The following is a 26,997-nucleotide window of genomic DNA, read 5'->3' as shown; positions in this document are numbered from 1 at the left end:
ATCTGGATGAAATTGTTAAAAAGAAAATTAAATCTGTTAGAAGGCACCAAAGAGCTCTCCAGGAAGCCAGGACTTGAAGGACCAAGATCCCAGAGTGAAGAGAAACACATGGAGGTGACCCCAGCTTTCTATGTGCTTTTTCCCATGAATTTACCAGTTCCTAGGGAGCTAGATGGAAAGACTGAGAAGCTGAGCAGAAAGCAGACGCTAAGAAGAACAGAAGCTAAGCAGAGTTTTCAGCAGTCTCACAGGGCTGGAGAGACAAAAATAATTTATGCTGAACACGTTTCTGGGCCATTACATGTTCTCCTGGAGCATATATAAACATTCATTGGAGCTCACCCAACTTATCCACACATAGAATTTCAGGCTTGGGAAGAATTCCAGAGATAATGTAACCAAATGCTTCATTTTATGGATGTAGCAACGGAGGCCCAGAGATGCTGAGTGACTTGCTCAGGGTCACACAGCAAACGGGTTCAGTCTCCTGGGCTCAGCAACCTTCTTGCGCTGCACTGCTCTGCAGCTGTTGCTGCTGCTCCCTCCCCATTCCTCTCCACGCGTCCTAGCCAGAGAGAGAGAGAGAGAGAGAAATTTAATCTCACTTCTGGTTGTGATATTTTAATAAACGAAAGTGCTTTTCCAAAACGAAACCAAACACAAATCCTTTTATAAAATTATTGGGCATTTCTCCTAATTAACAAAGTAGTGGGAATTTACTAAAGAAATGCTAGAAAATACAGATAAGTAAAACCAAAAGCACCCACAAATTTTCCTCTCCTTCCCACCTATCCCAGATATAACTACATAAAGCTTTTTAATACATGAATAGGTATGTTTTTTTCACCAAATGAATTTAAGCACACTTAGTCTCTTATAACTTGCTTTTTTAACTTAACATCCACACACCATGATCAGTTTTCACATAATTCCGTATTCTCTGATGTGATCTTAGCATCTGTATACTAGTGCATCCTATTGATGTACCGTAATTTACTTAACCCGTCCCCTATGGTTAGACATTTGCATTGTTCAATCTTTTACCATCACACATAATGATAGTAATGAGCATCTTCATGCATATCTTGGTGAGCTCCATGATTATTTGCTCAGGAATAACAGACTGAGCATTTTTAAAGTTCTCCACATCTGGCTCCAAACCGCCCCCAAGGAAGGTCAGAGGGTGACCTACACTTTCTCCTGCAGTGTGACGCTACACGTCTGCGATTCACTTAAGGGGGATGGAGGGACCCGGTCTCGCCATTCCACCTTGATATCTGCCTTTCTTGCACGCCTTCCTTTAAACAAAGATTTTTTCGTGCAGGCCAATCTGACTAACTTTAGACCGGGAAGTCAGACCAGCTGTCCAAGGCCAGAAGCTTTGGAACTGGGTCCGGGCCAGCCTGGAAGGGTCAATTTTGACAACTCTAAATAGCAGGCTTGCTGCTTGACCCTTTGGCCCTGAAGGATGCACTTCTGCTCTCACAAACTGAGCAGGAAATAAAGCAGAGGAAGGGCGGTCTTGCCTACTTTGGGCAGCTAAATGAAGAATGACTGCTTGGACCTCTTAGCACCCAGAGGGCAGAGTCCCCAGAGGAAATGGCTGCATCCATAATGTGATGGAGTGGGAGCCGGACCAGGCACTCTGCTCCAGACTACCCTGTCCATAGCTTGTTGCACAGCCCGGGAGCCCAACCTCAGTGGCATGCATTTCCTCTGGGTTTGAAGGGCTTTGCAATTTTCCAGTCTTCCCTTTGCAATGCAAAGATAGCTCCCTTGGTTAGCGGGGATCTCAAAGTTCTCAGCTAGACTTTAAGAAGAATTTGTTTCAGGTCAGGAGACAGGGGTTCTATGATTGATCGACTGGCTTCTGCAGCTGGTTAGCTGGGTCACCTTGGGCAAGTCTCTTCCCCTCTCTGGACCTTCTTAGTTTCCCCAAGAGAACAAGGAAGCAATTGGCCTGAATTTGGTAAGTTGTGTTTCTCAGAGGAGAGGAAAGAAAGGAGGTGACTCAGTTCCTGAGCAACCACCAGAGCCAAACACTTTGCACACACAATCGGATTTAATCCTAACCATAGTTCCGTGAGGAAGCGGGCACCTGTGCCTGTCCAGCCCCAGTGCCTGTTATTCTGCTAAACACACCCTGATTTTCCTTTAGAGAACCATCCCTCACCCACCCCTGGTCCCTGTGACTTAGGAGGGGCTGACCCCACCCCCTGACTCCTGGTGGAGGCATGTGACTCAGGCTTGGCCAATCAGAGCAGCCAGGATGGTTTCAGGGCTGGGCATGTGACCCAAGCCAGGCCAATGGGAGCTCAACCTGGGATTTTTTTTTGGCTTGAAGATTAGCCCTGAGCTAACATCTGCGCCAATCTTCCTCTACTTTGTATGTGGGATGCCTCCACAGCATCCACGCCTGGGATCCGAACCTTCAAACCCAGGCCACCATAGTGGAGCATGCAGAACTTTAACCACTAAGCCACGAGGCCGGCCCCAATCCTGGGATATTTGCTGGAAGTTTTGGGAAGGAAGTCATCATTTTGCCTTGAGGTTGCTTAATTGGCCATTTCTGCCTCCTTGTGGAGAGACCCAGCCTGCTAATAAACCTGACATGAAAGAAAACAGTCAAGAGACAGAAGGGACAGATTCACGACAACCTCCCTTGAGCTTCTGGCATGGACTGTGTCTGAATCTAGAACTACCTCCTAAATTCAGTCCAAAACCCTTTTTGGCTGAAGCTGGTTATAATCGAGTTTATGTTACCTGCAATCAAAAGAATCATTACTGAAATCCTGGACATGACGTAGGCATTATTATTCTCATTTTACAGATGAGCACACTGAGGCTTGGAGAAGCGAAGTGAGCACAGAGCCAACAGCTGGCAGCGCAGATATTTTTAATCTACCTCTGTTTAATCTGTACCCTAATCTCTACCCAGGGCTCAGGAGGTTCCCCTTTTCTAACTTTCTTCCACAGACACAGAAGCAGGAACAGGCTCACGGTGCCAGACCAATCCAGGTTCCAGACCTGGTTCAGCTGCTTCCTATCCATCTGATCTTGGAATGACTTGCTGGCCATACACTGAACAAGTCTCTTCACCTCTCTGTGCCTCAGTTTTCTCATCTGCAAAATAGGATGATAATAGTTCCTACCTCGTGGAATTGTGAGGAGTAGATGAATTAGATCATGTAATGCTCTTAGAATAGAGCCTGGCATGCGGGGGGTGTGACATGAAAGCTAGCTATACTTTTTCTTCTGCTGCAGGTACATTGTTAGGAAGTTGGCCACCCTCTCGTCACCCCACACACCCAGGATATGGCCTGAGTTCTCTCATGACACATCAGTTCCAAATGCCACAACAAAACAACACCTCCCCTGGTCACCAGGACTTCCAACAGTGTCTGACATACTGTTTCTAAAATGCTGATGTTGCTGAAAATGCTGATTACTATGGGCTTAGCAGTCCTAAAAGGAGCCCAGGAAGTGAAACTTTGGAGAGAAATTTCAAATAATTGAGCCTTTGCTGAATTGCAGAAAGGAGAGAAAGAGGGGATGGATGTGGACCCAGCCTTCTCTGGGGGGTTTTCCCCTCACTCCTGTCAGCCCCACAGCTATGGAGGGCAGAAATGCATTTCCCTGAGAGTTTCTGACAGTTCCTACCCCGGGTGCTAACTCGGTTCCAAAGGGCGCATAGTCTGGTAGAGTGTAGAAGAGAGAGCCTGGAGAATCACCAGGAGATGGGAAGGAGTTTACCATGGATTCAGAATGAGTCCCAGTTATGGGGTTATGCTCACGTACACAGTGATGGTCAGATGAACAGACCGGGAATTCCTTGCCTCTCTGATTCATTGAGGTCAGAGCTGGTACCCAGGATGGAAACATTGCCTGTCAGCTATCCTGAATCTGCAGTCTCCTATTTCTGGGTATCACCATCAGCCCTTTAATTGCCACTTTACAGACAGCCTCATTAGTCTATGAGCTACCATGTATGGAGCACTTGCTAAGACCTTTACATAAATGATGTCATGAAACTTCCCAGCAACCCCATTGAGATGAAGATTATAGAACAGAAATATGACTTTGGATCTAGTAGCCAGGCTTCACAGGGGGGATTCCCAGTTCTCCTGTGTAACCTTGAGTAAGTTACTTAACCTCTCTGTACCCCACTTTTCTCCTCTGTAAACTAGGGATAATAATAGCTCCTACTCATCCAAGGTGTTGCCAGGATTAAACGAGTGAGCAGCTGTAGCACTTAGAAAGGCACAATGACAGCCGGTCTTAGTAACCCTCCTTTCACAGATGTGGACCCTGAGGCCAGGAAGAGGGGTCACTCAGGTACCATACATAGGTGGTGAAGCTGGGCCCCAGACTAGCTCCCCATGATCCCACAGCCACCGAGTGGAATTGCCCACGACTCAGAGGAGGCTGATACCCCATGAAACAGCCCAACCCACACCCCGCCCCCCATCCCTCCCTCTCAAAAGCCCTCCTCTCCCTCTGAGCTTGGGTGTCTCTTTGAGATGCTGAGATAAGATCTAAAACCATAATTGTTTAGAGGTTCAAGTGGAGTTTTCCTGGTACTGAGAGAGAAAGCTCCGCCTCTCTCCCCCGGCTCTGGAAATGCAGGCAGCCAGGAGGAATTCTCAGGCCCCCAGAGTCCGGGGGCCACGGCTCCTGGGCATCTGCGGAAGACCCACACGCCCCTCACTCCTGCAGCTCTGCCCCGCGCTCTGCGCAGCCTGGCGCGGACGCTAACTGAAACGCGAACCCTGAACCGCGCCCTGGAGGGGCTGGGGAGACACAGCGGAGGGGGTGGAGCTCTACACGCCGGGGGTCTCTCTAGTTCCCCAGGAGACCTCTGGGGGTAGGGTCCTCGTCTGTCTGCCTGGCTTTGTCTGTCTGTCTGTCTGTTGTGGCCTCTCTGGCAGGGATAAGACGAGGTGGGGCATCACTCGTCTTTGTCTAGCAGTGGTCTGTGGTTGACTCTGCCAAACGTTCTCATCTCTGCCTATTTCTATCTCTGCCTCTTTGACCTGACTTACCTGTTTGTCTGTCTGCCCTCAGGTGTGTGTGTGTGTGTCTGTGTGTGTGCCTGTGTAGGGGGTGGGTTCTCGCCAAGGTCTGCCCCTTCCTTCACCTCTCTCCGCACACCCCGAGAGCGGCCGAGAGCCGCGGCGCGGAGCCGGAGGCCGGGTTGCGGGCGGGAGCCCTTCCGACCCCCGGCGGGACCCGGACAGCGCGTCCCAGCTGGAGCGCCCCTCGCGCCCCCTCCCGGCGTGGGCGCCGCCCCGGAGCGCGAACTGGCGGCGGGGGCGGGGCCGGCCGGCCGCTCGGGGCCCGCCCCCCGCCCGCCCCCTCCGCGGCGCCCCGCCTCCCGGCCCGCCCCCTCCCCGGCGCCCCGCCGCCACGCACTGAGCATCCTGGACGCCGCGGCCGCCGCACCGCCAAACTTTGCCGGGAGCCGGAGCTGGCGCCGGCGCGGGTGAGTCTGAGCGGGGCTGGCCGGGGCCGCGGCGGGGGCGCGGGGCGCTGGCGGGCGCGGGCGTCCCTGAGAGCGGCAGAGACCCCCGGAGCCGGCAGGCGCGGGGTGGGCGCGCTTGGGGGAGCCAGCGACACGGGTGGCTTGGATAGGGTCCCGAAGCGCGGCCCCCGGCCCCCTCCCTGGTACTCAGATCCAGCCCCGGCGCCCCGACGCGCGGACACCTGTGGCTTCCCCTGGCTTGGCGGGGGCGAGCCCCGAGCGTCTGCCTCCGGGCGCCCGCCAACGCCGAAGGGCCGAGGCTCCCGTCTCCCAGAGACGCCCCAGGCGCCCAGTTTGATGCTAACCGCAGTCCCAGCCCATCTGAGTGCATTTGTTTTGCCAGGCTCTGGGCATCCATTCTTTCTTTCTATTCTCCCTGTGGCTCGGCGAACCGGGTGTTATTATACCCATTTTACAGAGGAGGAAACTGAGGCTCAGAGAGGGAAAGTTGTGCCTGGGAGCGCCAGCAAGTTAAGGGGAGAGCCAGCGTTTTGAGGCTGAGTCGGCCTGACCCAAACCACTTAACCTTACACACGGACGAGCCCCAGGCTCAGCGTCACCAGGGGTCGGGGTGTGGGAAGCGTGGAGACCACCGCCCGCGGGCTCCTGCAGCACCGCTGCAAGCGCAGGCGGAGCGACCACGTGCTCCTCACTGTACCGCGCGAGGCTCCTTTGGAAGAGCCGGTGGCCATTACTGCCAGGGAGTGGGTTCTGCTGGCAGGACCGCATCGGGGCTGCTCTTTCAGGGCAAAGGTGAGAGGGGACCAAACTGTGGAAGTTGCTCTGGATTCTTTTGGAAGGAGCCAATGAAGTCAGGAGCTGGAGCGCACCAGCTCTTCACGGAGGCCGCTTTCCTCCTCTGGGTGATTACCCCCTTTGCCCTCCCCCAGCAAAAAGACCCTACCTTGAATCCCTTAATCTCTGAAGATGTCGGCTCTGGAAGCTGGTAGTGTAGAGATGCGCCAGGCAGGGTCTCTGTCCTCCAGCAGGGGGCTCTCACCTGAGACCCAGAACCCTACCTGAGGGGGACAACGCTGGGAGTACTGTGTGAGCAAGATGCCCTGGCCAGAAGATGCTTGGGGAGCTCATTCTGTGATAGGGGGCAGACCCCTGTGACAGGAGCGCAGATGATGAGTGTGTCTCCAGAGCTGGAAGGACAGGGGCATTGGGGGTCTGATAGGAACGGACTTGAATGTCCAATCTTGGCTTTTATCTTGGAGGCAGCCAGGAACCAGCGGAGACCTGGAGAGGGAGAGAGGCTGGAGGGACCCGAGTTTCCTTCTGCGTTATCCGTGTGGTTCTGGCTGCAGCCTTGCAGGTGGGTGCTGTCCTTACTAGCCTCATTGGACGGATCGTCTATGGTAACTTGCCTGAGGTTGCCCGGCTGGTCCGTGGCAGAGTTGGGATTTGAACATAGGTCTTACCTGACTCCTTCCAGATTATCAGTGAAACTCAGGCTGCCAATGGGACGTTAGGTCCCTCCTGCTTGTGGCTTGCAGCAGCAAAGGTGAAGAATAGAGAGATGCTAGGCAACCGGGTCCCCGATGCCTCTGCACCGCTCTCACTTCTCTCTGATAGCTGTCCTGCAGGGGACCTGTTGCTGGGGGTGGGGGGTTGTCACTCACAGGAAGCCTTGACAGGCCCATGTAAAGGCCCTAATATGATTCGGGGCTTGCTGGACCCTCACATGGCCAGTGGAAACCTGCCTGAGGCTGGCTGGCTGTCTCGAGAGGTATTTCCCCTGAGGGAGGGAGAGTCTCTAGGGAAGCTTGGTACCATTTTCAAGTGTGACAGAGAATCCTTCCAAGATGAGAAATGGCCCAGCACTGCCTGTCCTTGATTTCAGAGCTGGGTGGAGGCTGCAGCTGCCTGCCAAGGACCCTGCAGCCTGGAGGAGTTTGGGCAATCCTGGGCTAGGCGTGGTCCCTCCTGGCCCTCAGCTGTGGTAGGAAGAACTTGTGTCTGAACTTCCTCCCCTTGGACTCTCTTGGAATCCTGTGTTTGTGTTTGCACTCTCCTTTCCAGTCAAGGAGTGCCTGGTGGAATTGGTGTGGCCTTTCCAGAACGAGGAGGAAGCATAGCAAAGGGATCAGGAGTGTGGATTCTGGAGCTGGCTCAAAGCCCATCGCCGTCACTTATGAGCTCTGTGGCCTTGGGAAAGTTGCTACACCTCTCTGTTCCTCAGTTTCCCTATAGCACCCTCCTCACGGGGTTGGTGAGAGAGCTAATGGTGTTTGTGTGCATAAAGCACTTAAATTGTGCTATGCGGTACATCAAAGTGTGATGCAAACATTAGTTGTCAATATTGCTACTGTTAAGGTCAAACAGATCCAGCTTTGCATCCTGGCTCTGCCACCTGCCAGCTGCCCAAACTCTGCAAGCCTCTTGCTTTCTCACCTAGAAAGTGGGAGTAGGTCTCGAGTTAGATGTAGTGTGTGTCCCAGAGGTCTTAGTGCAGTCTCAAGCTTTAAATAGCTGAAACCTTTAAAGAGTCTCCGTGAGGACTTATTTACACTTCTGGCACTCTACTGGGTGCTCAGCAAATGCTGGCCATTGCTGTCGTTATCACTATTAGTGGCTAACCTCACTCCATCACGCCCTGGCTTGAACTTCCTGCTTTGCCTGGGTTCTGAGGGGCATGCATTTGGGACGCTTTTCTGGCTTGCAGACAGGAGAAAGGCTCTTCTTATCTTTCTGCTTAGGTTCTCTCTTCATAGGTGTTGCTCAGGTCCCCGAGGGACAAATGTGGGCCTCTTGGTGGTTGTGGGATGGCAGAGGGTAGGTTTGAAGTTCATCTCATAAGTCTGCCCGCAGCTGCCCTGTCCTCACCAAGGCAGAGGTGTCAACAGAATGCATCACCCCAGCTGCCTTTCAGATTCTCCTACTGGCTGGAGATATTTTGCACACCTTCCACGTGGAGAGGACACAGCCAGAGTTCTGAAATTTTTTTCCTTAAAGACTGAATAGGGGAGTAAAAAAGTTCAGGGTAGAACCCCAGCCCTGACGCTTTGAGCTGAGTGACCCTGGGCCTCAGTTTCCTCATCTGCAAAATGGCCATGCATTGTGCTTGGCCAGTGTCTCTTTCTCAGGATTAATGTCAGGATGGAAAAGCAGAGAAAAGGAGGGGAAAAAAAAATCAGATAGTATAAATGGCAAAGAATTACATGCAATTCTAAGTAATTCTCATTAGCATTCAGGCTGGGCATTAGCTGTAATTGCTCCTGATCCAAGACGTTTTATCTGAAAGACGTACCTGGCAGAGGATCATTCAAGCCCCAGTCACCTGCTGCCCTCCCTTTCACTGTGACGCTGAGCATTTCTGAATCTCTGGATGTAATTATAATAAAGCTCCATATCTTATTTATAAGTGACTCACTTCTGCCATTAATGGTGGCAGAGGACTCCGGCACACACTCATTGGGAACAATGGCACTGATGCTGGGGGGTGGGGGCAGGATGCCTCTCCTCTTTTATGCATTCATCTTCCCTGCTGTAATTCTCCAGTGATAATATAAGAGGATCACATGGGCCAGGATGGAAGCTGACAGCTCTCAATTCGTGCAGCAGCTTGGATGGCAAGTCCTGTTGAAACTTGGTGCTGCCAGCAGAGTGGATGTTAGAAACCATCACATCACAACAGAGAGGATGGAACAGAGGAGGTTGAGGAAGGCAGCTTTAAGGAGTGGTTAGAAGCATGGACTCTGGTGTCCAACTGACCTGAGTTTGACTCTTGGTTCTGCCAACTGGCTATTTGGTGTATGATTTTTGGCTATCTTTCCAACCAGATATCAGTTCTAATAGAGCAGGGACCATTTCTGTCTTACTCACCAGGGTATTCACAGCTCCTGGCACATAGAAGGCGTTCATGAATGTTGAATGAATGAATGTATGAATGACAAGTTGCTTGATTGAGCCTCAGCTTTCTTGTCTGTAAAATGGGGCTAATATAGCTCCCCCTCTTATAGGTTGCTGTGAGGACTGAATGAGGAAATGCTATGCACAGAATAAGCACTCAGCAATGCCCTTGATGACAAATTGATGAGCAAGGTCCCAGCTGGCCTCATCTGGGAGAGAGTATTTTCCCCCACCCTCAGACCAACAAGGGGCAATAATGCTAGTCGTAAAATCCCTGTATTTATACAGCACTCTACAAAGTGCTTTCATGTCCATTGACTCCTAACAGCTAGACAGGAGCGGTATCCCTCTTTTACAGGTGAGGGGACTGAGGTTCAGAGAGCTTGGTGGAATGCCCAAAGTCACACATTTTAGAAGCAACAGGAGGTGGAATATAAGCCCAGGGTGCTCTGATCCGCCAGTTATTACTGCTGAGCTCTCTATCGCCCCATCTGGGGTGGAAGTTGCCGTATTTAGTCTTCCATGAACATGGTATCTCTCTTCATTATTTAGGATACAGTTTAGGTATGGTTTCCTAATTTTCCCTTGGTGCTCTTGCACATCTTTTGTTAGATATGTGTGTAGTTATTTAATATTTTGTATGCTATTGTAAATGGTATATCTAGCTAGCTATCTACACAAACATTTTTAAAATCAATGCTATGTTGGTTACTTTTTGGAGACATATGTTTGCATTTTCCATATTGATTTTGTATTCAGAAATCTTGCCACACTCTCTTACTAATTCAGAAAAATGTATTTATAAATTTTTTTGAAGACACTATGTATGGTCATGCACCACTCACTTAATGACATTTCAGTCAACAATGGACCACATGTATGGTGGTCCCATCAGATGAGTACCATGCAGCCTAGGTGTGTAGTAGGTTATACCATCTAGGTTTTTGTAAGTCCTGTAGGGGAGGAAGAAATTTTGCTCTACCCTCTAGGTCCTTCTGTCTGGTCTAAGAATTAAATGGAATGAGACAGATTAACAGGAGAAAACAAACACAAGTTTAATAACATGTATACACGGGAGAAACTCAGGAAAAGTGAATAATTGGCCAAAATGGCCAAAGCCCTCCCCTTAAATACCACCCTCAGCTAAAGACAGAAGAAGATGTTGAGGGTGGGGAGAGTCAGGGCCCTCAAAGGGAAGGAAGGCAATTCACAGGTAGGTGAAAGGAGCAAATGTTTGGAAAACAAGTGTTTGGCCACAGAAACAGAAGAACACGGAGGGGAGCCCAACAAACAGGCTTTTCTAGGTTCCTCCCTGTCCACCACCTGGTTCATGTGATGCTAAGGTGAGAGCTCGCTTCCTGAGACTGGGTTTTCTATCTGAATTCTCTTAGGCAGTTAAAGGAGAGATAACAAGAAAAAGTTTCTGAGTCTTTTGTTTCTTCAAAATAATCAACCTAAAATAATCCTCATGTTAAAAAGACACATTTTGGCAAATTTTGTTCCCCTTCAGTACGCTCTATGATGTTTGCACAATGATGAGGTCGCCTGACAACACATTTCTCAGAACGCATCCCCGTCGTTAAGCAACACATGACTGTGTACAGTTGTGGAAGGCGCAGATAACAGCTGTTTCTTCCTTTCCAATCCTTTTGTTCCCTTTTGTTCCCTTTTTTTCCTGGCCTTACCACCCTGGCTGAGACCTCAGTGCAAGGATGAATCGAAGAAGGAATGGTGGACGTCTTGCAACTGTATTAGTTATAATGTTTACTCGAGGGTTTCGGTAGATAATTTTTATCAGATTAAAGAGTTCCCAATTTGCTGAGTGTTTTTGTTTCTTCCTTTTTTTAGTCCTAGACGGAAGTAGAGTTTTTGATAGATGTTTTTTCTGCATCTGCCCAGATGGTCACATGATTTTTCTTTTTCAATCTGTTGACATGATGAACAACATTGATTTTTGTATCTCTGGGATAAACCCAATTTGTGTCGTCTTACAGCATCTTTATTGCTGGATTATTTCTGCTAACCTTTTTGTGTAGGACTTTAACGTCCTGAGTTCATGAGTGAGAGTCATTGGCAATTTTCCTTTCTGGTGCTTATTTGTCAGCCTTTGGTATCAAAGTTATGCTGGCCTCACAGAATGAGGTGGGCAGGGTTCCCGCTTCTTCCATTCTCTAGAAGAGATTGTGCAAGCTGGGTGTTGTTCTTGTTGAGACTGGTGGACTCACCAGTGAGGCCCCTAGTGGGTGGAAGCTGAAGTGGAGGGCGGGGAGGGTAGCTGATCTCAGCTCCATCCGAGGAGGAACTTTCCAGCAGGGAGAGGCTCAGGCTGCCTCGGGTAGGAGTGGACAGGGACTGCGACCTCATCCTGAGTGCCGTGGGGAGAGCCAGCCCTGGGTGCTGGGTGCACCACTTCCGACCCAGGATCCCGGAGGAAGGGAGCTCAGCCCAGGGGAAAGGCTGATGCTGTGGGCACCGCTCGAGTCTCCTGCTTCTAAAATTGCTGCGGCTGCAGACAGTGCGCTTGTCATGAGTTATCATCCCTGGTGCCCGGGGAGGACCTGGCTCCGTGCACCATTCCTCTTGCAATTGTAGAGAGGCTTCCCTTCTCCGTGATGGCAGGTTGCCTGGTCCCTAGATTATGACCTGGGGGCCACACCCCTCCTGCCAATTCCGCTCTCCCCCACCTTGGGTAGCTAGATCTGGGCAAATTTCCCAGCTGAAGTCTGCCCTCAGTCCGTTTTGACTGAAGTGCCAGGCATGGTGCTAACTTGGATCATCTCTCCTAATCCCTACGACAACGCTATGGGGTAGTTACTATTATCCCCATTGTTCAGATTAGGAAGGCAAGGTTTCTAGTTGTCGTTGTTTAAATGGTTTCATATTTCATGCTAAATCATCACTTTCTAACCTGTTTGGGTTTGATTGTAAGATAAAGGTCTAACTTAGTTTTCTTTTCACACATCTGACTGGTTGTCCCCATCCTGTTTACTGACTCTCTGTTCCTTTCCTCCCCTCTGCCACCCGTATCACTAAATTGCTCCATGTCTCTGGGGCAGAGTCGCAGCGTTGCACAACTACAGGGACACCATTTTACCCTGGGCCTGGGGCATGCAACCTGGAAACCCTGTCCTTAACAGCAGGTCTCTTTCCAGGCTGTCTCTTCTGGTGTTGAACTTTCTGCTCATGCCAGTGGCCGACTCTCAGGGCCACGGCAGGAAACAGAGGGCGCACGCCAACTGGGCACAGCGTGGGTGGAGGAGCGGAGTGTGGATCTGTGCCGCGTGGCTTTGATGGTTATTTGTATAGTGTATGTTTTAATAGCTCGCGAAGGAATCTGTTTCCCTATCTTCTTTTTCCTCCTTTTTTTTTCTTTCATACTTTTCTAGGCAGTTTTCACTCGGTTTCTTCTTTGGGGAGGACTTCATATATTTACTAGCTGGCTTTTCTTTGTTCCTGGAGAGAATCCTCATTAGAAACGTCGGCCCTGCTGTCGCTCTCCCCAAGCCCTGGGACGTGCCCTTCCAGCGCCAGCCCGCACACGTGGTCTGGAGCATCTGCCGATGTGTCTGTAGATCCTGGGTTCAGATGGAAGCTGGGTTCTCTTTCCTCTGTTCACAGCACCTGTCTGCCTGTACAGCAGCCCGCCCGGTGGGCCTGATGTGGGTCTCCCATAGACCTCATTTTGAGCCTCCCTGGAGAATGACAGCCTAGCTCTTCGAAGCACCTCCCAGGGGCTTCCCAGAGCAAATCTGAGGGGAACCATGACTTCTGCATTTAAATCAGACCATCACAATCTCCTGAAAACCAGTTCGTGTGAGGCAGAAAGAGACAAATAGACAAAATGTAATTGTGTATATAAATTCAATTGTATAAATGGTGCTCATAAATCCAGTTTATGGTAAAAGAGCAGAGATTCCAGGGCCAGACGTCAGTTTGGATTCTGGCTCCACCACTTTCCTGAGTGTGTCCCACGCGAGGCATCCGACCTATCTTTGCGTGATTCCCTCAGCCATAAAGTGGGGTTAGTGACTGCATGAACTTTCAGGATTGTTGTGGGTATTAAGTGAGTCATGAAGTTCGATGGAATTAATATTTGAAAAGCATTTATGACAGAGTCTGGCAACTCATGTTTATTAAACAAACTGACTAATAACTAAATATATTATATGAATTTCTCTTCCCCCAAGAAATTGGGAGTCATTTTGTCATGTTCCAAAATGAATCCCATTGGGTTTCTAAAATTTGAAATTGTCTTAATCCTGTGCGCTCATTTCCGACCTGCCTCGTGTTATCAGCATTTGCCCCCAGGTTAGACGGGAAGTTCTTCGAGGGCTTGCCACCTGCCACTTTGCCGAAGCTTCCGGAGGGACGATTCTTTTACAAAATGCTAGAATCTGGGGGCAGCTGGGTTTAGTGGCAGTAGTTGAGGTGTCAGAGTCTGGACTTGAACTCGCATCCTGACGCGGTAAATAGTTACCTCTTTGGTCTCAGAGGAAACATTTTAACCTCCCGGGCCTCAGTGTCCTCATCTGTCAGAGGGGAATAATAATAATAATACCATCTCACAGCATTATTGAAAGCCTCTTCCCCCAAATCTGGACCACCCTGTTTTCACCGCCCCCATCCAGTCGCCCTCCACTGACTTTCTTCCTAGCCCCCACCAGATTGTCAGCTCCAGGGGTGCAGGGACCGTGTGCCTGGTTTGCTGCTATACCTGCAAGGTCTTCACTGATTAGCACCTGGCACTTAGTAGGTGTGCAGTAAAACTTATTGTATGGAGGAAGGAAGACCACAGCCAGACCCTTAAAGATCTGCCTCGATCCTGCAAATGACAGGGAAGGCGCTGAGGTGGTGAGTGGACCTGGCACGGAGCGTTCGCACACCTGAAGATGCTTTTAGGTGCTTCCAAAGCCGTAAGAAACACCAAGCAAAGATGAGTGCTTTTCACTGTTGTTGCAGGAGCTCAGGAAATATTTGTCACTCGTTTATTGATTGATTCTCACAGTACCGGCACCGGGCTTGACCGAGGCCCTGAGAAGCTCTGTTAACAAGTCAGGGTTTCTCCCGCTGCTCAGTCCTGATGGGGGTGGGGGCCTGATACACAGTACTCCTCTGCCTGGCCTGAGTTCTGGACCAGCTGAGAATTAAGACAAAAAGCAAAGCAGCTGGAGAACAAAATGTCACCGTTATTACTCATCAGAGTGACATGGGAGCATGTGGGCTGGCTGATGCTGAAGGCCAGAATTGGATAGGTGCCCCGGCATGCTCCGGGTGCAGGCAGCGCTGGGCCCCTGCGGAGGGGCGCCCCTTCCTCCAGGGTAGAGAGCGGAGGCAGACTCCTGCTGCCTGCAGGGGGCTCCTAAGAGAAGCAGGGAGGGGCCTGAGTTATACTTGCCTATTCCATCTCTCAAACTCACTCATAGAGAGGTGGCACCGTGCACCGACCCCGGGGAGGGGCAAACGAGGAGGTGGAGAGAGGCCAGGCGCACAAAACCAGTGAAACTCCCATTGCATGGAAGGAAATAGGAGGGAGACAGTGCAAGAGGCCCTGCAGGTTGGGGCTGAGGTCGAGAGAGGCAAGGAGATCCAGAGGTCTCTGAAGCCTGCCTATTATGTGTCCTGGCTGAGTGTGAAAGAGGGTCCTGACCTTTTTGATGCCTCCTGTGCAGCTGACCAAGGAAGGGAACTGCATCTGTTGAGATAGCATTCCTGGCTGGGGTCTTCCATTCCTGTCACCCAGTCCTCTCCACAGCCCTGTGAGCTAAGCGTTAGGATGCCCATTGTATAGATAAGAACACTGAGGCTAGAGATGTGGACTAACTTATGCTAGAGTGGGACCGGGGAGACAGCAGGGAGGCTATTGTGACCGTCCAGGGGAGAGAGGAGGGCTTGGACCGAGGGGTGGTGGCAATGGAGGGAAGCCGTCAGACCGAGGCTGCTTGGAGTGGACGTATGAGGGTTGAGAGGTCTGAGCGTGGTGAGGTTGGGTGGGTGGCCCTAGGGGACAGTGTGAAAGCAGTGCTGGGGCTCGCCTGTGGGGTTCTTTGCTTTCTGCACTTTGGGTGGAATGGATGTGACCCTCCTGGGCGAAGATTATTCAGAGAATTAGGAATTCTGCAGGCGCCACAGCTGAGCATCTCAGGGAACCGAAACTGATGATCACTCACTCTGGATTGGCAGTGCTGGCTGGAGCACGCATCGAGAAAACTGCAGCACACAGCACTGAGGGAGGGGCTCAGGGAGAAGATGCGCCGGTCTGTGAGAGGTCTTGTGGGGGGCTGTCGGGACCCCCACCCCAACTTTGTCCCCTCCCACAGGCCCCTGAGGGGTGGCAGCTGCTGCATCCTGCTGCCTGGTCCTGTTCCCACAGCCCGGCCCCTCCGCCCCTCTGCATCCTCCCTATCCCAGCCTGAGTTCAGGCCTCGTCCTCCCTCCCCAGGACCCCGAACACAGCTTTCTGCCCCCAGGCACGCCCCTGCTGTCCCCAGAGGGCTCTTTCTCTGGAAAGAATTTGATCATTGTCACTTCCCTGCTCAAAATCCAGTGGCATCCTCCGCAGCCATTATGTAGAGTGAAACTTGAGTTGTTGCACCACTTGGAGAGATGTCTGTGATAAGTGTTTCTGTCAGGGGAAAGAGGAAGTGGCAGACTGCCACTGACAAGGGCGAGCCCCCTGGCCGAGTGGTTAAGTTCGCGTGCTCTGCTTTGGCAGCCCGGGGTTTCGCTGGTTTGGATCCTGGGTGCAGACCCGGCACCACTCATCAGGCAACGCTGAGGCAGCGTCCCACATAGCACAACCAGAGGCACTCACAACTCGAATATACAACTATGTAGTGGTGGGGCTTGGGGAGAAGAAGAAGAAGGAAAAAGATTGGCACCTGAGCTAACATCTGTTGCCAATCTTAAAAAAAAAAAAAGAATACTACTGACAGCGTGAGATGGCAGATCCTAGTGGGCCCTGGGGCAGCACTGAGTTTGAACCCAGCTCTGCCACTTAGCAGCTGTGTGACCAGGAGCAAGTTCTTAGCTTCTCTGTGCCTCAGATGCTTCATCTGACGATGGGAATGATAACAGTGTTCGCTCCCATAGGGTTGTGAGGACTAGAGGAGTTTGCATCTGACGTGCTTGACCCCGTGCTTGGCTCTTAGTAGCCCTCAATTAATGTCCCTATTATTATGGCCATACTTGTTGGTGTCCACATACATTTATATGTGCCTCTCTCCCTTTTCACCTCATTCCTCAGAACTCAGATTCAAGTCTCCTCTTCCAGGAAGCCTTCCCTGAATACCCCCGGCTCCCCAAGGCTAGGCTAGGACCCTTCCCTGGACTTAGACCTACCATGCATGTATTCCTCCTTATTGTAACCATCTGTCTCCCCATAGCTGTAAGCAGCTTGAGGACACAGGCTGTGGCTGGCTCTCCATTATGTCCCTGGTACCCACCACAGTGTCAGGGATGTAGTGAGCCCTCAAGAAATACTTGAATGAATGAATGAGTGTGAGCAGGGCTTTGAAACATAAGGTTTCAATGGGTAGAAAGGTGAAGGAAGGACATTCCAGGCAGAGGGAACACGGCACGGAGGGAGCAAAGGCACAGAGGTAGAAGACATGCTCCAGGAAGAGCAAGTGGCCTGGCCAGGCCACATCACAGAGTGTGCTCAGGGAGGTTAACAGAAAGTAACTAAGATGGGAGAGGGGTGGGGGACCTTGTAATGTTCTGTGTACAGAAAAGGAGAGTGGATGTGATGTGGGTGGGCATGGGGAAGGAAGGGCTCTGTTGAGGGGCGTCCTCCCCGTCTTGCCTTCATGCCCTGATGCCCGGACGGGCCAGGGTGCTTTTGTGGTGCCATGTACACGTCATAATGTGAAATAAATGCCTGGTTTACCTCTTTCCATCACCAGATAGAAACTCCCCGAGAGAGAAATTTATGGTGTTTTTCTTCTCTTTTTTCTAAAACTCTCCTCGCCTGCAAAGATAAGCTATTCCCCTCCACGCCTGCTTCCCTTTGCCACGTAGGGCTACAGCCCCAGCTCGTGTTTGCAGTTCTGGCATCTGGGTCCTGGTAGAAATCACTCCAGGTCTTGTGGGAGCAGAGGATTTGCAGCTTCTCCACTTGATCGACGTGCTCATAGGACTGTTTCCTCTATGGAGTCCTTGAATCAAGCCAGAAACAGGGACAGCCTTGCAGGTCACTCCTGGGGCGGATGCAGACCTTGGCCTTTTGACCAGTGGCCTTTAGAAGAAAAAGTTCTCACTTAAGTTCTTGGATTCCATTCAGAATCCTTGGCAAACCCAAACAGGCAGTGCCCAGGCCAGCAGCAGAGGAGAGGGAAGGCAAGCAGGAGCTGGAGTCTGTTCGTAGGGATCGTGTCCCTGCTGTGTGATGGGGATGCTGCCATGGACAGACAGACACAGCCATTGCCTTTACAGGGTGGTGGAGAAGATGGATGCTGGACAAGTAACAACAAAATAGGAGGTGATGTCCTCAGATGGGGAAGCATGGTGCTAAGGGAGGCTCAGGGATGCTAAGTGACTCTCCCAAGATCACACAGCTAGTTTAGCCAAGCTGAGGTTTGAGCTGAGATCCGCTGATCCCTTTCCACTGTGCTATGAAGCCCCTGAGGGATGATGCTAATTGCCTGCAGCGTTTTTGGAAGTTGCTCAGAGTTCGGTAATCCTCCACTTCTTGCTTGGAACCTCAGGTTGCATTCGTCCATTGATTCCCTCCTTCTATGAATGTAAGAAGTGGATGGATCTGTTGCCAGGTGCTGCACCCTTTTCCCAGCATTCCAGGCTAGACAGCAGGAGTGAGTCACAGAACCGAGCCTGGGTTTCTGATGTTGGGTTCTCACTGATACCCAGAGATTTCGTTGTTTTCTGTCTGTTGGAAGCGGAAGAAACACACAGGCGAGTAGGGAGTAAATCTCGGGTGAACATTTGCTCTGCGGTTAAAGCAGAAAGCTCTGTGAATTACGGGGCTTTGGGCGCCAAGGTTCGGAGCTGAGTCAGGCCTGGCTGCCGCCTCAGGGCTGAGTTCCGTGACAGCAAGCACATGGTGCCAGTTCTGGACGCCAAGGGCTTTCTCTGCATTCGTGGTCGCTATGGGAAACCAAGCATTTTTCTGATAATGTGTTTTACTCCCTCCATCCCAGACACAGCTGTGTGCCTATCTGTGCCCTAAGTGTGACTTTGAAAACACTGCAGTTGGGAGCAGATCTCGACTTCTGTTTGTTACCTTGCACTGCTGCCCTCATACATCTTGCCAGCATCACCTAACACAACGTGTGGTGACAAGACACGTACAGAGCATCTGCTGGGGGTTGGACATCGTGCTGAGCACTTTCTATTGATTACTTCATCTGACCCTCTAAACAGCCTTGCAACGTCGGGACTGTTGGTGTCCCCGTCCGAGAGATGAGGAGTCACACAGCTAAAAAGTGGAGGAACAGGATTCAAAGCCAGATCTGGCTCCCAGCCCCGTGCTCCTGACCACGTTGGTTTAGGGGAAGTAGCTTTGAAGATGACAGGTGCAGACCCCTCCTGCAGAGGAGGAACGTGACCGACAGAGGGACGGTGACTTGTCCAGGGTCACCCTCCTGTGCTGGTAGAGCTAGCTCTAGAACCCAAGTCTTCTGACCTCTGCGGGCACCACCGCTGGCTTCAGGTACACCAGATCAAAGCTAGACTCAGCCAGTTTTGTTCCTAGGCTCTTTGCACGCTGGCCTGGATGCCTTGCTCCCTCCCCTGACACACTGTCCGCTCCGCTTGCCCCATCCACACTGGACAACTCACCCTTCCCCGAGCACGACCAACACCTTGTGCTTGCTCATCACCATGTCTTTGCTGCCAACATACCCTCCCGCCTCCTCTGCCCACTCAAACTCAAAGTCTCCATTGAACTGTACACTGAAAACAAGCGAATTTTATTCTGGGTTTTTGTTTTTGTTTTTCTGAGGAGGATTGGCCCTGAGGTGACATCTGTTGCCAATGTTCCTTTTTGCTTGAGGAAGATTGTCGCTGAGCTAATGTCTGTGCCAATCTTCCTCTGTTTTATGTGGGATGCCCCCACAGCATGGCTTGACAAGCAGTGCTAGGTCCACACCTGGGATCTGAACCTGCGAACCCTGGGCCACCAAAGCAGAGTGTGCGAACTTAACCACTACGCCACCAGGGTGGCCCCTCTAGGGTTTTTTTATTGTGATAAAAAATATGCACAGCAAAATGGGTGGATCTTATGGTATGTAAATTGTATCTCAATAAAACTGTTTAAAAAAGTAAAGGAAGGAAAGGGGTCAGGGGAATGCCCTTTCTGAGTTCTCCCTTCCATGGCATCTCTTCCAGGAAGACTTCCCTGTTAGCAGGTTCTCTGGGGTTGCAGGGACTAGCCACATGCCCAGTTTAACCTCGGTTAATGGGGTGTATTGTCTGGATATAGAGAGATGTAAGGAAGACAGAAAACAGTGTCACCACAATACTGCAGGGCCCCACGGGGAACCAGAGGATCATTCAGATCCACTGCAGAACCATTAGGCTGTCCTCCCCCTGCAGCAGTGTCTTCTTCCCTCTCCAGTACTGGGACAACGAGGGGCCTCAGCTCCTTGCTCTCCTGCTTTGGCTGTCCTGCTCATGCCAACTACCTCTTCTCTTTTCTCCACTCTTCCTTTCATTCATTCAGCAAACATTTATTGAGCACCCACTGTGTACCAGACCCTCCCCATGGCACTCGGGATGCTCTGCAGAACAAAGTAGACAAAGGTGCCTGCCCAGGTGGAGCCTGTGTTCTGCCTCCTGGCTTCTCCTGGCCTATGACATCTGTTGGTCCCTGGCTTCTGGAGGCCTATGTTATCTGTTGTCCCGTAGCTTCTGCTGGCCCATGACATCTCTTGGTCCCTGGCTTCTGCTGACCCTTGACATCTGTTTGTCCCATGGCTTCTGCTGGTCCATGACAACTGTTGTTCCCTGGCTTCTGCTGGCCCATGACATCTCTTGGTCCCTGGCTTCTGCTGGCTCATGACGTCTGTTGGTCCCTGGCTTCTGCTGGCCCATGACATCTCTTGGTCCCTGGCTTCTGCTGGCCCATGGCATCTGTTGGTCCCTGGCTTCTCCTGGCCCATGACGTCTCTTGGTCCCTGGCTTCTCCTGGCCCATGACGTCTCTTGGTCCCTGGTTTCTCGTGGCCTATGTCATTTGTTGCCCCATAGCTTCTGCTAGCCCATGACATCTGTTGGTCCCTGGCTTCTGCTGGCCCATGACATCTGTTGGTCCCTGGCTTCTAGTGGCCCATGATGTCTGTTGGTCCCTGGCTTCTGCTGGCCCATGGCATCTGTTGGTCCCTGACTTTTGCTGTCCTGTGACATCTGTTGTCTCATAGTTTCTGTGTACTCGGGGCTTCTGTAGGCTCATGGCTGTTGATTTCTGCCCCCAGTTCCTACCAACTGCTGCTGCTCTGTGTGTTTCACATTCAGCCTTTCAAGAGCGAATGTTAGGAGTTCAGTTAGCCGGTGTCTGGTTGTCCAGAGATTTTGCCTTGGGCCACCCCACAATAACCCATGAATGAGTGGCAAGCACTGTTCTGGGTGCTGAGATGAGAGGAGGAACAGGATGGAAGGGCCTGCCTTCCTAGAACTTACTCTCTAGGGGAGGGCCAGGCAAGAAATAAATAGACAAGTGAATGTAGAATGCAGTGCTGATGAGCAGGAAGTGATAGCAGGGCAGAAGAATGAGGGGGGTCCTTCTGCGTAGGGTGGGGGGGTGGCAGGTGAATCAGGTGAGGAACTGAAGCATACTCATATCTAAGGGAAAAGCATTCGGGGCAGAGGGAATGCAAGGCCCTGGGCTGGAGGTGGTTTGGAATGTTCTAGAAAGAGCAAGGAGGCCTGAGTGATTGGAGCAGAGTGGGCAAGGGCGAGTGTAGGGGATGTCGGGTCATAGAGGTCACAGGGCCAGATGTGTAGGGCCTCGTTGGCCATCGTGAGGACCTGGCTTTTGTTCTGAAGACATTGGGAGCCATTGCAGGGTTTTGAGCCTCCGATGACGCAATCAAGTGTGTGATGAAGAGCATCACTGTGGCTGCCATGTGGACGATGCACCAAAGGAAGGAAGCATAGTGGCCGAGGGGCTCCCCAGGAGCATCATGCTGTTGTTCAAGCAGGGGGTGGTGGGAGCCTAGACCAGGGTATTTCGTGGGCGCGATGAGACGTGATCGGCTCCCAGGCCTCTGGTGAAGGTGGAACTGAGCGTGGGGCGTGTCTCTCTGGTGTACTTCCCCCCACCCCCCAGGTGCACGCAAGTGCTGCCTCCTCTCCGCTTCTCAGGTGCTCACCTTGGGTGCCGCCAGTGGGTCTCCTGATCCATCACGAGAGGATACTACCTGTGTCTCCCTCCCTGGTCCTTGTGAGCAGGCAGGGCCCTAGCAGGGCTGCTGGCGCAAGGCCGATGCCCAGGAACAAGAGCTGTTACTGTTAGGAACACTGGGGGCGGGGCCGGCTTCAAGGAGCGCCTCTGGTCAGGCTTCTGCTGGTGGATTTGGGCAGCCCTGGCTCTGCTCCAGCCAGGAGCCCCGGGGTTGGAATCTTTCCAGCTGGAAATGAAGGAGCAGACCCCTTCATCCACCTCCAGCCAGGGGCCCAGCACTTTCCCCAGCTGCTTTCAGTCCACCCAGCCCCTCGGAGCCGTGGGGCTCACCGACCCCATTGTGCAGAGTCTCCGAGGGTGAAGGGACTCACCCAAGGGCCTGTGGCAGGTAGCAGAGCTCAGGCCTGAACCGATGCCTGCTCAAGAGACAGGGTGACATAGTGACTAAAGGCCCAGCCCTGGGGCCCACGGAAGTCTGAGTTTGAATCCTGGCTCTGCCTCTGACTGGCTGTGTGCCCCTGGGCGTGTCCCTTCTCCTCTCCGTGCCTCAGTCTCCTTATCTGTAAAATGGGACAGTAATGGGCTCCTCACCCGGTTGGGGTGAGGAGTGAGGGAGGTAACGGATGTGAAGTCTTGGGCAGGACCACACAGAGTGGGCACTCACCAGATGAGAGCTCGCTCCCCTCGCCCCGAGACCTGTGTCTCTGTGACTCCTGCCTGGCTTCCCTGCCGGCATTTTGAAGTAGATGCCTCATTGCCAGACGCTGTCATGGAAACCAAGAGATGGGGGAACAGGCGAGGCTCAGAGGAGGTGGGGGGAGGAGACGTCCTTCCCTTGCTTGCCCTCTGGCCCACCTCAGCCAGCTCATTATAGCAGTGATGGCTCACAGGAACAGAGTGGGGGCGGGAAGCAAGGTCAGTGGAGGAGCCCAAGGCCAGCTAGGCTCCACCAGAGGCCTCGCTCCTGCAGGGTCTCTGGGAGACGGGGTCCCACCTGTGGGGCCACTCGCGGCCACCTCCCAGGCCCCTGCGACTGAGGCAGGCTGGAGCGGGATGTGACTCATTCTGGAACCCCTTGTCCATCTGCTATCTGCTGTTCTTTCTGCGCTCTTCAAGAGGCAAGACATTGTTTTTCCCTTTGAAGCAACCTCTCTACCTCATCTCCATCAAGTCGGAGGTGATGACCTTTCTGGCTGTCTCTCTGGCTCCATGTCAAAGTGAGTTGCTCATTGTCTTGCAGGCAAGGACAGCTCCGTCTGGGGGCCTGGTCCCCCTCTCTGGGTGTCCTTCAAGAATTAGATCCCTTTTTGGCACTCGGCCCTAGGAAAGGATCTCCTTCCCCCTTTGTCACCCCACAGCCCTCTCGGACTCTGTCCCATGACTCTTACTGCTCCTCCCCCAGTGCGGGAACACAGGCATCTCCCCACCCCCCATCCCCAGAAGGCTCACTTCAAGCTTTCAGAACTCAGCAGAAGGACCTCTGGGCTTGGGGTCACATAAAGCTGTGCTGGAATCCCCACTTGCTCTGCCACTTACATGCTGTGTGACAGGTCAGTGGCCCCTGTGAGTCTCAGTTTTCTGATCTGTTCAAGGGGGGTTGATGGCAGGAGCAGCCTTGCAGGATTCAGTGCGTTAGCCCAGGGGGAGCCCCTGCGGCTGCATTACTGTGTTTGCGCTTCCCGCCTTTCTTGAAACTCAGGAATGAAGAAGGAAGCAGGAAGACAAAACACACTTTGCTTATAAAATTAAATCATTTCTCTTTGAGATGGGAAGAATCTGTGATTCTTTCCTTGGAAGAGATATTGCCAGCTTTGGATGTTTACCAAATGTTTCTTGCACACCTACTTGTGCTGGGCTCTGTGCTAGGCAGCGGGGAGACAAAAGGGATGAGGCAGGAGCCACGCTTTAGCTCGCAGCGTGGTGGGGAAGGCAGACCCATCTATATGTGGTCTCCATATAGCAAGGTCTAGACAAACACAAGGGCTGCAGCTGCAAGGAAGTCGGGGGACCACTTATCTCAGCCTAAGGGCGTGCCAGCCAGCAGGGTTTTCAAAGATGAGTAGGACTTAATTCAGCAAAATGGGGTGAGATGGGCTTTCCTGGTAGAAGGTACTGCCTGAGCGGAGCAAAACAGCATCCACATGGCGTGGCGTGTGCGGGAAACTGCGAGGAGTTAGGTTTGGCCAGAGCATAAAGTAAAGCCTGAGGGCGGGGGACGCATCTAGAGAGATGAGTGGAGTTGTTAGAGGTCGCCTCTCTCCCTGTCTTGGTCTAACCTGGGATCTTTTCATCACAATGAGTGAAAGTTTCAGGGTCACCAGGAGACCGAGGGCATGGAAGGGAGCGACTGCCCATTTATTCTCTGGAAACTTGCTCTGTGTGGCGCGGTGCTGGGGCCAGCAGCGCCTGCATCATTTGGGAGCTTGTTAGAAATGCAGAGTCTCAGGCCCCTCCCAGACCTGCAGAAGCAGAATCTGCGTTTACCCGGGTGACACGTGTGCGCCTGACAGATGGAGGCTCGCGCCGTGCCAGGAAGCCCTCGGACACGGCCTACGCTGCTTCCACCCCCCAGGCAGGTGGCAGCTTTTTGCTCCTCAAGCAGCCCAGGACCCCTGGATAGGCGTGTGTCACTGGTCTTAGAGAAAGACTAGGAGGGCGTTGCCCCAACTCTGGGACTGCTGGAAAGGGGAGCGGTCTGAACCCTTTTATTTCCTCCCTGAGGTCTCTTGCCTCATCTGAAGCAGGATCAAACGGGACATCGAAACACAACTTTCTTACTTATTTGGTAAAGGGAAAGCTTTTCTGTGTTCCTTGGTAAAAACAGTCTGCAAATGAAAGATGCTTGGCCAAGAGATTTGGCGGGTGCTACTTGGCTCCTTCCACGGTGTGGTTTATCTTCAGTGACAGGGCATCCAGACTTTGTGTGTGTCATTTGCTTACCAGTCCCTGTTTGTTCATCTACGTGTTCTCTCGAGAAAGGGAAAATGACTACAAAGTCTCCCCCATCTCCAAGGACCTTGAAAATCAGGCCAAGTGATCTGGACTTTTGCCAGGGGCACTAGAGAGCCATTGAAGAGTTCTCAGGAGGGGAGTGACTGGTTGAATGTTGCTTGTTGAAAGACCACTCTGCCAGCAGTGAGAAGACACCAGTGCAGAGGCTGATACAGGGCCCAAGTGAGAGAGACAAGGCCTGGTCCAGCCAGGGGCCCTGTCTGCTCACGCACATCAGCCCTTCCTCCTGCTAAGTGGGCAGTGGCTCAAGGATTCAGAGTTCATAACCTGTCTAGTCTGCTGGAGACTCAAACAGCTGAAGTAGAAAATGAGGCCAGTTCAGGCCTGGATCCAACAGGGTCCCACTGGGGGAGTCTTAGTTTCATGGTTCATGTGGACTAGGACCCCTCGCCCCATGAGTGTCTGGAGACCCAGGATGCTGAGCCAGACTAGGAGTGGGGGCTTGGGGTTGGGATGCTAAGGTCTGGGGGTCCCAGCAGAGGAGGATTCCTTGGAGAAATAATAGTAACAACAACAATCATGATAGCAGCAGCTTCTTTTATTACGGAGCACTTAACCTGTGCTTTCCTACAGTCAACCTCATTTAAGCTTCACTACAACCCTTTGTGGTGGGTATTTTGTCCCCATTTTGCAGGTGAGGAAGCTAGGCCTCAGCAGATCACACACATCCCCCAGGTCCTGTAGCTCCTGAGCAACAGCGTTGGGTTTCAGGTTTGTCTTTCCAGCTCCCAAACCTTGGCTCCCATCCTTAGTCCATACTGTCTGTCATCCCAAGGGAAACGGGGTAGAGCCCCAGGTGTAGGGACCAGGCGAGCGGTCTGAATCCTTCAGACTCCGTGCCCCCTTTATAGCAAATGGTTTGTGATGCCCTCTTTACCATCCTGAAATGCAGTTCATAGATAGATCAGTTTATCTACAAATACTAAAAATAGTAATAATAAGAATACACTCATCCTATGGTAAAGGAGAAATAAAAGGAAAACCATTTATAATAAAACAGTAGTACATATTTCACTACATAAATCTTGGGCATGCCCGTCCTCGAAGATTTCCTGCAGCAAATACGTCTGCAGCCACATGCAGAGTCAGGTAAACCCGCAGGTAAGGTGCAGCCGGATACGGATGTATTCAATTGGTGACTCACACACCACGAGTGATTCGACCGGTGCTAAAGCTTCAAACAAAACTGCCGCCCTCCCTCAGTTTACACGATCAGAGCCATCTCAGACAGTCCAGAGCAGATTCGAGCTGTACAACGAGCTTTTGTGTTTATAGGTAAATGGATTTAGGAGTTCTGAATTTAGATGATTATAAACAGGCTTTTTCACCTTTATCTCATCCAGGGAACATGTGAAGGGTGGGCAGGACAAAGGACAGTGCTCTGTTGTGTGGAACTTCACTGGCCGCTGCCCACTACATGCCAGCTGTGTCCTCCAATCATTGTGATCACACAGAACGCCCCCTCCATTTCCAGATGCCCCACAGAAGGTGGTACCCCCCCCCCAGGAACCCTGTCAGACACCACTGTTGTCGCTGGCATGTGGGGTGTGGTGGAGTCGGAGGAGAAGCTCAGGGGCACCCACAGTTCCCACCCCTCTGACACACACAGTGACGTCCAGGCCTCTGGCTGCAGTCCCATGTGCCACCTACTGGTGAAGGTGCCCAGTGTCTCAGGTTGGCCGGGGGACTGGGCAGGACAAGTCTGTAGCCAACTAAGAAAGGGGGAAAAGAAATTAATGAATATTGTGTTTACTCTCAGTTGGGCCCACGGTCATACTGTTAATGAGTGGTGAAGCCAGGATTTGAACAGGACTGCCTCAAAGGGGGTGACTTCTACCACACTTTTTAAAGTCAAGGTTGTAATTTGGGGGATTAGTGGAGTGAGAGTCTTTTTTTTTTTTTTTTTTGAGGAAGATTAGCCCTGAGCTAACTACTGCCAATCCTCCTCTTTTTGCTGAGGAAGACTGGCCCTGAGCTAACATCCATGTCCATCTTCCTCTACTTTATATGTGGGACGCCCACCACAGCATGGCGGGCATGTCAAGTGGTGCCATGTTCGCACCCGGGATCCAAACCAGCGAACCCCAGGCTGCCGAGAAGTGGAATGTGCGAACTTAACCGCTGCACCATCGGGCTGGCCCCAAGAGAGTCTCAAGATAGACAGTGTTATATGGTTAGTGTCCAGAGCACAACATGGACTCAAGTATAACTCTAGTCTACTGCCTATCAGCCAAGTAACTTTGAAATGGCACTTC

The 26,997-nt window shown here is 51.8% G+C and overlaps 2 protein-coding genes across 10 annotated transcripts in view; both read left to right on the top strand.

The window, feature by feature from the left end:
- Positions 1-26,997, top strand: part of HRH1 (histamine receptor H1) — a 97,290-nt gene that overhangs the window by 11,748 nt on the left and 58,545 nt on the right. The window contains exons 1-2 of one of the 8 annotated variants that reach the window (XM_044754626.2): positions 5,438-5,482; positions 6,746-6,839. The exons of 2 other annotated variants lie outside the window; for them this stretch is intronic. The gene's annotated coding sequence lies outside the window, so the exon portion shown is untranslated. Of the gene's footprint in view, positions 1-5,386; positions 5,483-6,745; positions 6,840-23,177; positions 23,281-26,997 lie in introns of those variants that run through there. 5 more of the 8 variants (XM_044754627.2, XM_014835666.3, XM_014835645.3 and 2 more) reach the window with 5 other exon arrangements.
- ATG7 (autophagy related 7) overlaps positions 5,398-26,997 on the top strand; it is a 350,121-nt gene continuing 328,521 nt past the window's right edge. The window contains exons 1-2 of one of the 2 annotated variants that reach the window (XM_070493097.1): positions 5,444-5,482; positions 6,746-6,839. The gene's annotated coding sequence lies outside the window, so the exon portion shown is untranslated. Of the gene's footprint in view, positions 5,483-6,745; positions 6,840-26,997 lie in introns of both variants that reach the window. The other variant, XM_070493096.1, reaches the window with a different exon arrangement.

Source organism: Equus asinus, chromosome 21 (genome assembly GCF_041296235.1).
Source record: "Equus asinus isolate D_3611 breed Donkey chromosome 21, EquAss-T2T_v2, whole genome shotgun sequence".
Lineage (NCBI taxonomy): Eukaryota > Metazoa > Chordata > Mammalia > Perissodactyla > Equidae > Equus > Equus asinus.
This window is presented reverse-complemented; position numbering and strand designations above follow the sequence as displayed.